General features: G+C 41.7%; 1 non-coding gene across 1 annotated transcript; it reads right to left on the reverse strand.

The window, feature by feature from the left end:
• Positions 1-8,803: 8,803 nt before the first annotated feature.
• Positions 8,804-8,905, reverse strand: LOC114921028 (U6 spliceosomal RNA). The gene has a single exon (XR_003809328.1). It is a non-coding gene; the product is annotated as a U6 spliceosomal RNA (small nuclear RNA).
• Positions 8,906-15,319: the final 6,414 nt, after the last annotated feature.

A 15,319-nucleotide genomic window follows, 5' to 3' on the forward strand; every position in this document is an offset into this window, starting at 1 on the left:
ATAAAAGAAGACAACCGTCTCCCCCGAGTGAGCTTCTTGATACACATGGATGGCGTGCTAATGAATTGATTGACAAGCATCGAGATGAGAGGTCACAAAGTTAAGACTCAAAAACCTTTATCTGAATAAAACAATCACAGGCTCAGGGCCGGTGGAGCGGTGAAACAGCTGAAGTGGTAAAAAAAACTTTTTTAAACTTCATTTTTGGACTTCAAACACCTTTAGTTAGAGTTAGGGCAGTAGAGATTGTAGTACAAATATTACAAATATTACAATTCACTTAGCAGACGCTTTTATCCAAAGCGACGTACATCAGAGAGTAAGAACAACACAAGCAAGGATCTAGAAAAAAGGGAACAATGTCAGTAAGAGCAAACGATCAGCTTTGAGTCTGATTGGACACACAAGTGCTGACAGGAAGTGACCAGAGGCAAAGCACAACATTGAGGGCAGTTCTTGAGAGCTCTAATCAGTATAGAAACCATCTTATAAGTCGTCGTTATCAAACAAAAACCATCGTCATTACCATCATCATCATCATCAATAATATGGAGACCATCATCATTAAGTTAGTAAGTATTCATAAAGAGCTGGGTCTTTAGCTTTTTCTTAAAGGTGCAGAGGGACTCTGCAGATCCAATGGAGTTTGGAAGTTCATTCCACCACCGGGGGGCGACAGAGGAGAAGAGTCTAGTCAGAGACTTAGGACCCTGTTGTGAAGGTTGGATCAGACGCCTTTCATTGGGAATTGTAAATCGTGGAGAGATAGAGAGAGAGAGAGAGAGAGAGAGAGAGAGAGTAGGGAATGACTTGCAGGAAAAGAGCAAATGGAGGACTGTGGCCTCCGTACATGAAGGACATGAACTAACCAGTAAGCTGCTCAGTAAATTCACTTTTGATTTTTTTTTTTTACTTTCTGAAACTTCATCTTGAATTATTTCCCTACATGCCACTTATCTGAATGACGTCGCCTATCTCCAGCTGGGGGTCATTTACAGGACCATGTCCATCATTAGAGACGTTTCTAAGTTTCTGGACATCACACTGTGTGTGCAGGTTTTTCCTCTGTTAAGAGGTGAGAGCAGCCAAAACTAACTCTTATCTCATTAGGGTGTGGGGGGGAGGGGGATCTGAGCCGGTAATGTCAGGCTTCATCACATATATAGAGAAGGATAATCACACTGACACACAAATGGGACGTTACTGAAGCCAAACATTCATACTCTCTTGTCTCTTAGAGTCCGTTTAGGCAGCCTAGCACTCTTCAGAGCGTCTGTGTTAGAGCCAGAGAATTTGGAGTCCAGACCACAGAGACACCAGTAGAGAGGAAACAGGATGATGTCATGACACGGCAGTGGTGGAGGGAGATGTTGGGTTTTTGTAGTTCGGGGGTTTTGGCGGAGGATTCTGACGAGAATTACTCAGCAATTATTCTGAAATTATACTTTTCATATTTGATCGAAAAAGTCCACCCGGGAGAGAAGAAACAACAAAATCAAGAAAGCACATTTTAGAAGTATGACAAAAATGTTTTTGTTACATATTTAGTCGCCCCCCCCTTTTGCAAAAGCTTCCTTTCTAATCCAGTTAAACACGGCTGTAACAGGATGACAAAACCAAAACGCTGGCATCTTGAAGTGACTATCCAGGGCTATTTGTGTCAGAATACAGTAACACAATCTGTGTGTGTCACGGAAAAAAAAACACCCTCTAATGATGACACATAAGCCCTGTACCGTCTGTAGGTTTGTTGTGGAAAATTTGGCTCAGAGATTAAAGTTATCGTTTATGATCCAAGAACCGCTTTCATGTGTTTTCTACCAAATGGCCCCTCCCTCTTTACTGCTCCGTCAGAGTCACGCTTAATCCCTCAGCGCTATAGCTTTGGATCCAATCACTGTGACATAAAAAGCTTTACAAGCAGCACATAAAACACACTTCTTCTTCTTCTTCTTCTTCTTCTTCTTCTTCTTCTTCTTGAAGCAGCGATGCACTGTTGGGACTGCGGAAAGCAAAAAAGGCCACTGAATGGAGAATAATTAAACGGTATCATTTCTATTCCAGCATGATATTCCATCTCTGCTTTTTTTGGCGCTGAAAGCTGCAATTAAATCACGAGACTGTGCAAACAATTATCTGATTTATGTGAGAGAGTGGCTGCTTTAAAACACACTGAAAAGAACTTTAGTGAACTTAGTGAAGAGCAGTCTATAGCAAGAAAAAGAAAAGATCACTCGCTGTGCATGTAGGCTGCGTGGTCTGCCTTCAGACGACATTTGTTTTTTGTGAGAAAGAACGCTTTATGTCTAACAGAAAAAAAGATTAAACAAGTGCTACTATCTTTAGGGGTATCCCACCTCAACTAATGACCAACAGTCTCCACACTGCTCAATGAGGGACGGGGTGCAAGGGATGCATGTGAGGCTGTCATGGATCAGGGTGGACAAAAGACCTGAATGAAGCCTGGTCCAGTTTATGAGAATTCTACAATTCACTCAGCAGACGCTTTTATCCAAAGCGACGTACATCAGAGAGTAAGAACAACACAAGCGAGGATCTAGAAAAAAAGGGAACAATGTCAGTAAGAGCAAACGATCAGCTTTGAGTCTGATTGGACACACAGGTGCTGACAGGAAGTGACCAGAGACAAAGCACAACATTGAGGGCAGTTCTTGAGAGCTCTAATCAGTATAGAAACCATCTTATAAGTCGTCGTTATCAAACAAAAACCATCGTCATTACCATCATCATCATCAATAATATGGAGACCATCATCATTAAGTTAGTAGGTATTCATGAAAGAGCTGGGTCTTTAGCTTTTTCTTAAAGGTGCAGAGGGACTCTGCAGATCCAATGGAGTTTGGAAGTTCATTCCACCACCGGGGGGCGACAGAGGAGAAGAGTCTAGTCAGAGACTTAGGACCCTGTTGTGAAGGTTGGATCAGACACCTTTCATTGGCAGAGCGTAGTGGGCGTGAGGGAGTGTAGACCTGATGAGAGAGTTAAAGTAAGAAGGAGATGTTTTTGTCGCTGTTTTGCAAGCGATGAGAAGAATATAAATCTCTAGAAAACCTACAAACTTGCAGCTTACAATACATACACAAGTAAGAGACATTGTTATGACACAGGACAAACCTTTATTGGGCGCTTCACATTAACCCCCCTCCTGCCTGAATCCAATGCTTTAAGGAGGACTTCATGTATATGACGATGTTAAACTGTGCTCATGATAACATGAATTGTAAAAGTTCTGGATTAGTTTGGGATTGTATTTTCTTTTTGTTTCTTTTCTGAAGTTGTGTATTTGATTGATCTTGTATGTCATGTCTTGCTTTCTTTTGTATGAACCACAGGGAGAATAGCTGTTGCCGTGGTAACAACTGATGATGATCCAATACAAAATAATACATACATTTATTTCATATTCATCCTCATGATTAGATGTTAATAATATACTCGACTTCTGAATGTTTTCCGGTATAATTTAATGAGCTACATTCATGACTGCCTGCTGCCTCGAGTCTAGTAAACAGTGCTATATTCCAGTTCAATTAAAAAGCCAAACACTGCTGTCGTCTTTCTTCGGCAGCTGTGCAAAGGCAGGGCCGATGTAGCCCACAGCCTCCTCCGGGTAAACAGTCAGAGGGCCCATTCCTGCCAATTACTATCCAGCAAAGCGGTTGGCCGAGAGGGATTCATCATCTGAAGGTAAGCATGAGCACATAGTTTAATTCAGGATTAAGCTAATTAGCTCCCATCAAACTAATTCTTGAATAGATATCACAGCTGGGCTCCTCCTCAGTGGTCTCTAACCCTGCATGCTCTTCCTCAAACACCCAGCAGAGGCCACTGTGGCCTTCACAAGACCTTTGACATCAACTCTCCTCTCTCTCTCGCTCTCTCTCTCTCTCTCTCTCCTGGACTCAGCTGGAAGGCAATTGGCTAAGTCACTGGGCCCCAAAAAATGATGAAAGTTAAATGCCTTATGATGCAACAGCACAGTTATGCAGTTTATTGCAATGTTGTGATGCAAAAAAATTGTTTTTTGTTCTGCTGAAAGATGTCTTTTCACATCGTGTTTGAGTCTGAATGTTGAACTGTCAAGGACATATCCCATTGAAACCCTGCAGACATGTCTGATTAGCATACATCAGCAGGATTTGACACATCTGCCTCCTTCTGCACGACATTAAGCATCACCAGCTCGCTTCAGGAAAATTACAATAACACAGTAACACGAGTAATTCATGCAAAGTTTAAACAAAAAGCAGTGTGGCACATGGAAATGATCTTACCATATTTGTAAAAAACAAAAAAATGGAGAAATGTCTCAGAACTCCTGACAGCACATGCAAAAAATTAGCTTAAATCTTGAAGCATGTAGTACCATGTGTCACAAGCAGACCCTCATGATGCCGGGACAGTTAATCTGATGACTATAATGGAGATGTTTAGAGGTTCAGTTCTGGAAAGCTGGGCCGAGTTGGATTCTATCACTGGCTACATTTGGATTCTAGTTCTTTAAACTAGACTTGGAAAAAATTGGCACATCCTTCCTCTACAGCTTTTAACACAATCACAGTGTCCATTGGTTTGAATCCTAACCTTATCACTTCCTGTCACTCTTCAGTTGGACTGTCTAATAAAATCAAAAAAGTCTACCAATTGGATATAATGTCTGACTTTCGGTCCTATGGACAAAACTGTATGTGCATCAGGTTGGGACACGTTTTCCACTTGGAGGTTTCAGATTTTAAACTACTGACGACCTCATGGTAAATGGTCATTGTTGAATAGATTTTGAGCAGGTCTGCAGGTCACCACCTACCAATTTCACCCATTCACACACTCATGGCAACGGTTGCTATGTAAAGCGACTATCAGAAGAAGTAACTTATCCCAATCATACACATTCATACTCCATCGACGAAGCAGCGGTTGCAACTAGGGGTTAAGGTTCCAGAGGACACATGGGATCTTCCAGTTAGAAGACGACGGATTTTACCAACTGAGCCACACCTTTAACGTCCTCATAAGGCATTAAGCTTAACTGTTTACAGTTTTTATTTGTGTATCACTTTTCTTTAAGGCTCCTGTGATATCACTAGAGATAGCGGCTCAGTGCTCCTTAAAGTCCAGTGTGTGACGGTAATGACTGCAACAAGCTGAGGCCCCTCATGTAACATCTGTAGTCACTGCAGATTGGATGTCACTTTGCAGAGGTAGGAGGCAGTGTTTGCTTTTACTTATTGTAATCATCTGCGTCTGATCTCTCGCTGCCCCGGCATTAACTTTTCTCTTAACTGTGGTGACGACCCTCCAATGGAAAAGAATAATAACCGCCCGCCTGTAAACCGTCATTTGCACGGGTACAGTTGTTCAGCATTCGCAGAGCATCTATGGGCACAAGATGGACGTCGTCGGCCAACAGAAGCTGAGAGGTGGAGCGTCTCATCTCCCCTCTGAACACGACTAATGTCCCATAAGGAAGCAGGTGTGAGAGGGGGAGGCGGAGCAGGAGGGGGGAAAAGAAACCGTAAAGCTTAATGGATCAGAAATGGTGGCTGAGAAATCAATCTCCCTCTCTCTCTCTCTCTCTCTCTCTCTCTGCCTCTCTCATCCCTCTGCTTCCAGTTTGTGGTTTTTTTGTTTCACGCATGGAAGCTCGGGCGCCTCCATGCGTCACAGCCATGGCTCCATCCGACCAATGAACTGGTACACGGGTGAAATATCACAACCATTTGTCTTTGAACTCATCTCTCAAAATGGCCTGTTTGTTTTGTGTCTTTCTTCATCAGCAAGGCGGGTCGAAACAACTTTCAAATTTGCCTCGATGAACGATTGAAGCAAGTTAACAGACGACCAGTCTTTGTAGAGAAACACCAAAGTCTTTGTTTGAGTCCAGAAGAGTTTCTTCTTGAGTCGATTAAGATCACATGACCGCTCCTAACCGCCTGTTCTTCGTCTGTAATTGGTTTGAAGCAGCAGACGGCTTTGTGTGCCTCAGTTACATCCGACCGGCATCCTTTTTTATCTCCCTTAAGAGACATTTTAACATATTGATTTATCTGAAATGACAATAGACTGTACATATTAATCAAACAAAGCCTGAGTGATGTCACCCATCTGTCACAGCAGGGGGCTTTGGAGGCCTGTCGGTGGCGATCGCAATGCTGTCTCAACCTAACTTTCAGTCAAACTAACGACAGGCTTAGAGCTGAGGCGAGTTTTAAGCCTCTTAACAAACAATATGATGCGCTCGCCTGTCGATCAGGTCAGACACGCGCCTAACAATGCATAACTCATATCCTTCATATAAATCCAAACGGATGAGGACAAATCACTAGTCGGACCAAAATCCTTATTTTTGTACCAGACTGTAATGTTTGCTGTTAAAACGAGCATTTTTAAACACTTAAGGATGTCACTTGGGAATGCCATATTTTAGATTGGGCTACATTATGGATACACACTCACACAAACACACACACACACAACATTGTTTCATCTTTAAATACTCTAATCTTTCCCGAGATGTTTCAATAATGTGTGTTTAAAAGAGGACAAAGAGTATGAAACCAAATCAAAGTGCGTGTCTTCGAGACAATTTGAAGAAGGAGCTGTGAAGATGAAAAATGATGAAATGGGTGTGAAATGACAATCAGAGGAGCACTTTGCATTTCAATAGCCACGTGTCTGCAGACAAGATGCGTTTAGCTGTTGTTGGACATTCATGAAAAAAACTGAAATGTCACTACCTTTATTAGATTCTGTGACCTCAGCTCACTCCTCTTAACGAGAAGCATGGGGTCATCATGAGGGCTTTGCAGTTTTGCGGTAAAATGTCAAACCCATAAGCTGATCATGCTGGGAAAACTCCTCCCAGAAGGCATCGAAACCACATCACAACGTGATCCACAAAACCTTTACAGTGAAACTTTTATCAAACAGCAACGGGTCACAGTCGCACTTTGTCTTCATACGCTAGAATCAAAGAACTCAACAACCAATGGCGGCGACAGACACATTCTTCATGTGTCAGGGGTTAAAGAAGGAGGCCCTTTGGGGTCGTGGGCACATGCTTCCAATTAGACCTCAAATAGGCAAGAGGAAACAGTTGATTTAGGAATATTACTGGAGAATGACTCTAATTAGATGAGAGACTAAGGGGCGCTGGATGTGGGAAACACTGTCAGGCTGGACAGAATTAATCAGCGGCACCAACGGGGGCTTTCTGAGGCAACTGGAAAAAACAGACGACTGGAGGGGTGGTATTTGTTTTTCACCGCCCGACTGATAAATCATGGCTGTACACAATAAGTTGAAAGGGGAAGATAAAGGCAGAGCAGATAGAAGAAGAGACGGGGGTTGTACAAAAGAAACAAAGGTTTCAGCCCGTCTTGTCAGTTTTTTTTTGTTTTTTTTAAACTCTGCAGCTGTTACCACTTGCTATCGCCACCTCCAACCGGCACAGCTGGAACGTGACTTTCAAACCATCAACAGGCTCATTTGAAAGGCAAATGGAGCTGAATTGAATGTCGCTGTATCACTCCATGCAAAAAGCCACGGTGTTATTAGATAGTGAAGGCTGTGACTCGGCCGCTCTGAATATTTCAGCATGTACTGTTTTCATTTAGCGATAGTAATGTGAGGTGGATTCGATTTCCTCGACCAAAACGCATCAAACCCAATAGTCCGAGTTTAAAATGGCATGTTTCCTAAAATTTATTGGTATTTAGAAATGAGCTGCTGATATAAAGCAATGTGTACACACATTAAACTACTCATACAGTTGTTAGAAGAAGCTCCTCCTTGGCAAGCCAACACTGAAACACCGTTACAATCACATATAATAGATCAGTTATTAGTTTGCCTTTTTCTACATTTTAATGTCATGTCAATCATCGTCTGTGCCAGACTAAAATTAAGTCGTTTTGTTACCTTTTCTTAAACGCACAGTATGTGCATTTGACCACCAGGGGGCTCTCAATCAAAACGGCAAAAGATGAGTCAAGGCAGGTGGGGAATCATGGGAGTGATTCTGTCTGCTACTCCACCCCAAACCCGGATGAAAGTAAACTCAGAGTGGACCGTAGTCAAGACGAACGGGAGAGAATATGTTTAACCAAGGATCGTTTAAATTACATTTCTATCACAGCAGCGCATACAGCAACTAGTACGGCAGCTTTCAGTAGCAGTTCCCGCTTCCTTATGCAGCGGCCTGTGACGTAACATCCAGCGTTTCCACGGTAACGCTAAACATTCTGTGTCCGTCATGGTGGCTCTGTCATGGCGGCCGCTGCCACAATACAACTTGTTTGATAATATTTGTTTCAACTATAATATTGTGGATTTCACTGGATTTTATAAATGTTGGAAATATTTGAGATAATATCAGAACACAAACACAAAAATGTGTAATATAAAGTAGGTTTAGTACATTTTTTATTAATTTAGATATTTTAGTGGAAAAATCCTTACTTCCTGTTTGTCTTGACGATGGTTTGTTTACATCACGGTAGAGAGGGGTAGCAGAGAGAGTCACTCCCATGATTCCCCGGCAACCTCGACGTCATCTTTTCTTATTGTTTTGATTGAGAGCCCCCTACAGGTAGCATTTACATACTGTTTGTTTACACCTTTTTTTATTTATGTTAAGGCTTAATTATGAGATATTCATATTTACTTCCTTGTGTGTTTTCATCTTGCTGTAATTAAAGTACTGGATCTGAATACTGCCTCACACACTTCCTGTGGCACATGATGCTTAGATTTCCCCTCAGTCACAAATCAAATCAGTCAGCCACATATAAAATGCTTCTCTGATTTCAGTGTCTTCCTCCTGCAGGTGTAATACTAATCATCACTTTATCAATTCACTTTGATTACGTATCGCTGCAGCGGCGGCGGCTCCCCTGAGAGGTTGCTCTGCTTTCAAACAAGCCGACCGAAACTAACTCTCATTGCATTTATATTCCTGCGCTGACTTAACCAGGTAGACACCCAACCTAAGATGACTCTTTGTAATTATACCGCAATTACCCGGCAGACTCAGTGAGCCGGTGGATGGAGCAGCGTATTAGAACCATTGTGGAGCTCTGACAGCTTCACTTAATTGATTGATGCACAGCAACTAACTGGTGATTACCATGCTGTGTGCTCACATGAATCATCTTCTTCTTTTTCTTTTTTTAAAGCTTTCAGCCACACATTACACTCCAGAGAGCATGTGGCATGAAAAAAAATCCCATATATGGCAGGTTGTTGATGTTTACGCAGAGGTTACAATATTATCACCTTGATTGTGTGTGTGTGTGTGTGTGTGTGTGTAGAGGCTCAGGTGTGTCTCTGTGAATATGCTGGTCTATTATGTATGAATATCACAGAGGTTTCTGTCAGAACATTGTGCCTCTCTGCTCGACTTCACACACCGACACTTTTCTCAAAACCTGCAATTTTCTTTGCATTCCTTAAATAGCTTTTGTCTCGGAGGGCCGAGTCCCCGCAAAACTGAAACTGAATGATAACGAAGGCTTACAAAGCTGTAAAAAAAATTATAATTATACATTTATTTAAAAAGGAATGAGATGGAGAAATGGATAGGGTCTAAGTATTCCCCTTTTCTGATGTGTTTACATTTATAGTGATATAACGCATAATTAGAAGAGAACATTTTTAATTACACTAGAAAAAAAAAGATGATTGGCTTGTTGAGGTCAAAGTCTAGGTTTCTTTATAAGCACATAGAAAGGTAAATGGTCGGTGGTTACATTTTATGTAAATTTGAAGAAATAAACAGTCTAGAGTTGTCTCCCTGGTTTAAGTCGTTATGCTAAGCTAAGCTAACAATGCTCTGCTCCAGTTATATATATTTGACAAACAGACATGATCGTGTTGTTGAGCTCCTCATCTAACGTCTGGGAGGTGGGCAAACAAGCCTGAAAGTATTCAGTCAAACGTAACAGTTTATAATGCTGAGAAAAAGTTACATTTGATGGACATACTGCTGAAAAACCTTTTAATATGCACATCATGAACATACACCATATTGTGTTTGATGACTGTTCCTACATTACAAAGAAAGATGTCTGTTACATATTTATAACCTAAAACTTAAACCCTGTCAGCACACAGTTCCATACAGTGGCGTACAGTAATGGGCCACATCCCGTCCACTCGTGTGCACTTTGTCCTACATATTTGTATATTTCTCAGAAGAAGCGGCTGCTCGGCCCTCAACTGCTTCCAGATGTGGAATGCCACAGATAATCTGTTTTAGTGGATATCAACGCGAGCAGGGTGTCCTGCAGAAGCTGAAGGTCCAGATCCGGGCTCCCAGATAGTAGACGTCCCACACGTGCAAAGGAAAAGAAGAAATACACACCTGGACAGCACACACAGTCTACTACACACTCACACAAGCACATACTGTACACTAAGGCACAAAGCCTTTTTTTTAAAGTAGAGAAATGGAAGATTAACCAGGAAAATAAGACTGAAAAGATCAGCTAACTTTGACTTTTAGAAGACATCTTACAAACACTATAGTTAGAGTTTATGAAGAAAACTATTAAGCAATTAAAGATTATTTTAACCAGGGCCCAACCGATAGCGTTTTTTTTTTGTAGCAAATACCGATTTTGATGTTTGGGAGGGAAAATAAATCTGATACTGATGTATTGGCCGATATCTTTCTTAGATCTATGTTCAATCTGTAGAGACAGATAGATATAAATATACACATTTTTTTGTGTGGATCCCTCAAATGCAGATCAAACACTTCACCGCTGGACACTCTGATAAATTATTTTTGTAGTCCATATAGCGCACTCTGCTGGTGAAAGGGAACTGCTTTTGACTGGTGAATAAATTTAGTAATATCTGCACATATCTGGGATAAAATTAGCCGATACCGATAACTGGATAAGCTAATGTTGGCCGATATTATCGTCTGGCCAATTAATCGGTCGGGCTCTAATTTTAGAAAAAGCTACTGCAGAGACATGGTGTTGGGCATTTTAACTTCTGTGAATGTACATGGATATGCATTGTATCCCTATGTGTTTCCATTTAAACATTCAGCAGAAAAAAACAAATGACTACACAAACGTTTAGTACAACACCCCAGTACAAAATAAAAGCATTTCTTCACAGTAAGATGAATTACTCACACATGTTTTTTATATAGAGAAAACATCTTACATTTATTAAAAACACTGTCAGGATGGTAAGCAAGTTTTTGATTATTTTGTGGTTGAATTCTTTGATATCTGTTCATTCATCCTAGTTGATCCAATGGTTTCATGTGCATCGATCTGAAGTGGTTTGACGTTAACGGCTGACAGATGTTTATCAAAACACAAAGCAGATAGGGAACACAGGAAGATCTGATGTCATTTGAAAATGTGAGATCAGTCCCTGTTTGATCTGCCTGTTCACCAATAAGTCTCTGTAAGCTGTCTTCACCAACATGTGCAACGTATAGCAACGCAGAGGAAGGATTTCAGGATGTTTAATACAACTATTGACATTTGGTTTTCTGTTTTGATTTCGAGGGGGAAATATTCAGTATTGCATTTCATTACAGCTGGGCTCCAGGACCCTTTAGCTGGCCGGCCTCCCACCGCCAACATAAACAAGCGAGCCGGTACGCCATGTGCCAGGACATCTCAGCAACCCAACGTGTACATGGCAACAGAACAGAGCAGAGGGCCGGGCACCAGGGCGACTCATCATCCAATCCCAGTAAAAAGTTTTCCAGACTGGCTAAAGTGTCCAAAATAATCAGCACGGTTTAGAAAGAAAACTGAACAAGAAATGAAGAAAAAGAAATCCCCTTAACAAATATTATCAAGCAGGGAATTAATGTCATGGCTGTACTTTGGGTGTTTTTCTGGCCACAAAACCAAAGATCGGCTTTGTCTGTAGGATGAAAATTTCCCTGGCACCAGAGCAGTCATCATAATGTTTGGCAGCAGGTTGCTTCAATGGACGACTTTTAGAGCAAGATACACATCCAGTGAGGATAGAAAAGCAGTCATCCACTCTGAGCTGAGCTGGAAACCATCCTAAAGTAGCATCTTCAAAAACAGCAAGGCATGCCGGTAAATACATCAACATCATAAAACAAACTTTCTCAAAGTCAGCTGCATGGGATGTGGAAGTACGTTATTCAAAAGGTTCTCTTGTGGTAAAGGAGGCAATGTGTCAATAAGACGCCAGGTTGCAGATCATAAAGCATAACAAGCTCACATTTCTCAAAAACAGTTGGCTGCTGCTCGGGGGGTTGGGGGGGATGGAAGCGATTTGAGAAAGAGAGAGAGTAAAGAGAGAGGGGGAGAAAATAATATTCTGTTAGATGTTGGATTCCAGACATCGTGGATCATTGTTGTCTCTGCAGAGAAAAGATTTGGGGCCCCTTTGCATATAGTCTCCGCAGAAAATTCTTGGTGGGAAACTATCCAGAACTATAACAGAGTAGATACAGCAGATGTGTCACTAGTTGTTAAGTTGTGATCTGCTTGGCATTAGAAACATTCTTACTGCTTTTAGGACCTGATTCGTTGATTGAAGCAGCATATCCGCATGTTCAGAATTTCAATGGCTATAAGGAACGTCAGTCATCCGCACAGTTGCGATGCAATTGGCTCGGTAATACATAAGATACATCCGAAAAGGTGGGAAGACATCTCCGTTTCAACTCATGCTTTCATTGGCTATTGTTGGCTTGGAAATGCCACCTTGCAGTTTGTAAGCTATGATTGAGTTTTAGTTTCAGGGGACGGCTGTGGATCAGTTGGTAGAGTCGGAAGGTTCGGGGTTCGACCCCCAGCTCCTGTAGCAACATGTCCGATGTGACCTTTGGGCAAGACACTTAAAACAGAATTGCACCCGCTGCAGCGTATGGATTTGTGTATGAATGGGATTAGTTACTTCTGATGGTCGCTTTACGTAGACATCTGCCATCAGTGTGTGAATGGGTAGGTGTGACCTGCACTGTAAAAGCACTTTGAGTACTCAGAAGAATAGAAAAGCTCAAGTCCAGTTACCATTACCAGCTTGGGTTAGCAAACAGCTAACAGTTGTAGCAATATTCTCTGTTCTACTCATAATTCTGTATCTTGTTATTCCCGTCTTAAATCGACAGGTTGCAGATCTGTATCACCTTCTCTTCTCCATATTTTCAAGCTGCCTTATATTTTCTCTTTTTCATCTTTTCCCTCACAGCCTCCCTGCCACCTCTCCGACAACCCCGTCCTCAAACGTCCCTGAACTTGTGAAACTTTCCTCATTTCTCGCCTTATTTCTTGCTATTTCAACAGGTTCTTCATGTCTCTGATCGTGTCTATACTCTCGTCTCATCTGATCTCTCTCTCTCTCTCTCTCTCTCTCTCTTTCTGCTCCCTCACCTCCTTCCTCTCCTCTCACAGAGATGTGAAGAGCGCTGCCCTGGGTTCTGGCCTTGAAACAAGCGGCTGCCTTGTGAGGCTCTGTTTGCTTTGGGAGGTGTTTTCTCACATAGCAGCGTTTTGCGGCCTTGCAGATCACACCTCTGTGTGTACGTTGTGTGTGTGTGTGTGTGTGTGTGTGTGTGTGTGTGTGTGTGTGTGTGTGTGTGTGTGTGTGTGTGTGTGTGTGTGTGTGTGTGTGTGTGTGTATGTTTGGGATACTCAGTATGAAGTTCTTCAAGCTTGTTTTAATCACTCATAGTTTTGTGCACGTTCTTAACTGCATAGATGTAAGCAATTTGTGTGTGTGTGTGTGTGTGTGTGTGTGTGTGTGTGTGTGTGGGGGGGGGGTGTGTGTGTGTGTGTGTGTGTGTGTGTGTGTGTGTGTGTGTGTTTTCTGGTTTCCTTCAATGTGCGACATGTGTGTTTACAGTACTCAGTTGTGTATGTTTGGAATGAGAGTTGTGCGCACCTAAAGCCTCGTTCACCGGGTAACTAATGAACGCAGGCCTGCGTGCCTTCCTGTTTTCTTTATCAACAAACATTTAAAGGAAATCAGCAGGTCTTCACAAGACTTTATTAGGGTGGCTAAGCAGAACCTTAAGTGCTCTTAAATGAAAATCAGGAGAAAATACGCTGCAAATGTGATCATGCTTTAAACATTTTTCTCTTACGCCATCGGCTGTTAAAAACGTGAACACACCATAATAATCATCTGATTAAGGATTCATCATCTGAGGATTCTACGTGTTTAAACAATAGTGAATCACTCTTTCCAAATGCACGGTCGGAGCCAGGCAACACACGGCTGCCTCAAACGTTCCATATACCTGCTGGAGAACTCACACATTGTTCCAGGTTGGTCTTGTATTGTAAAGGGGATTTTTAAGGGGGAATTTTCCTGATCCAAATCACAGTTTGAGGTTGCAGGGTGTTGTTAAAGTTTGTAATGGCCCCTTGAGGCATTTTTTGGTATTTGTAATTTGGGCATATTTAACTACAATTGACTTGCCTTGACTTGGTGTTTTTGCTACTTTTGTTTGTAGCTGTTCACAACATTCTTCAGTTTTGCTGTCATCATTATGTTTCCTATAGTCACACCAAAGAGCTGCCACTGGCTTCTGATTGGCTCCACGTGAGCAACTGGGAGCTGAGAGCTTTTCCTCAGCTGCACCTTAGGAGACTTGAGGTCTCCTTTTTTAGTTATACATTCTGGGTCCCAATCCATAAGACGTTTCAGTGATTAAAATTTAACATGGTGGACTCGTGGGTAATGGATTTGCACATTATACACATTACAATGTATTATTCTACAGACACACTAATCCTTTTAGAATATTTGTCTGACAGACTTCTTTTTTTTTCATTTAATGTTTGCTCAGAGCCTACTATGATATTGATTTTGTCTTTTTTTTGACAATCCTTGTCCATGCTGAAGGTCATGTCTATTGACTTTGCCTCAAACTGTTACCAAAGGGTATTGACCAAAGACTCAGACGAAGACATTTATACTCGACCAATTTAAAATGCACAATAGTGCAGTGAACCACAGGTGGCTGATAACAAAGTTCTAAACTTGAGGAAAAGCTGGGAATTATAGATAGGAAATTGTGTTTGCGCGACACTGCAGCCATATGACGTTAACTGACCATGTTCACATGGCGGCCATTTTCCTCTGAGGCTAAACTCAGGGTGGGAAGCTCAAATGCTGTTAAGAAGTTGTATTTCTGTAATTAAGGTTGTTCCTGATTGATAAGCAGATAAGAACACAATGGAAAGTTTTTTTTAAAAGGGATATCAGCATACTTCTAAGTAAACAACATATTTGGTGCTAGCATCACACAACAGCTAATGTTAGCATTCAGTCACCT

The sequence above is a fragment of the Labrus bergylta genome, chromosome 19 (assembly GCF_963930695.1).
Source record: "Labrus bergylta chromosome 19, fLabBer1.1, whole genome shotgun sequence".
NCBI lineage: Eukaryota > Metazoa > Chordata > Actinopteri > Labriformes > Labridae > Labrus > Labrus bergylta.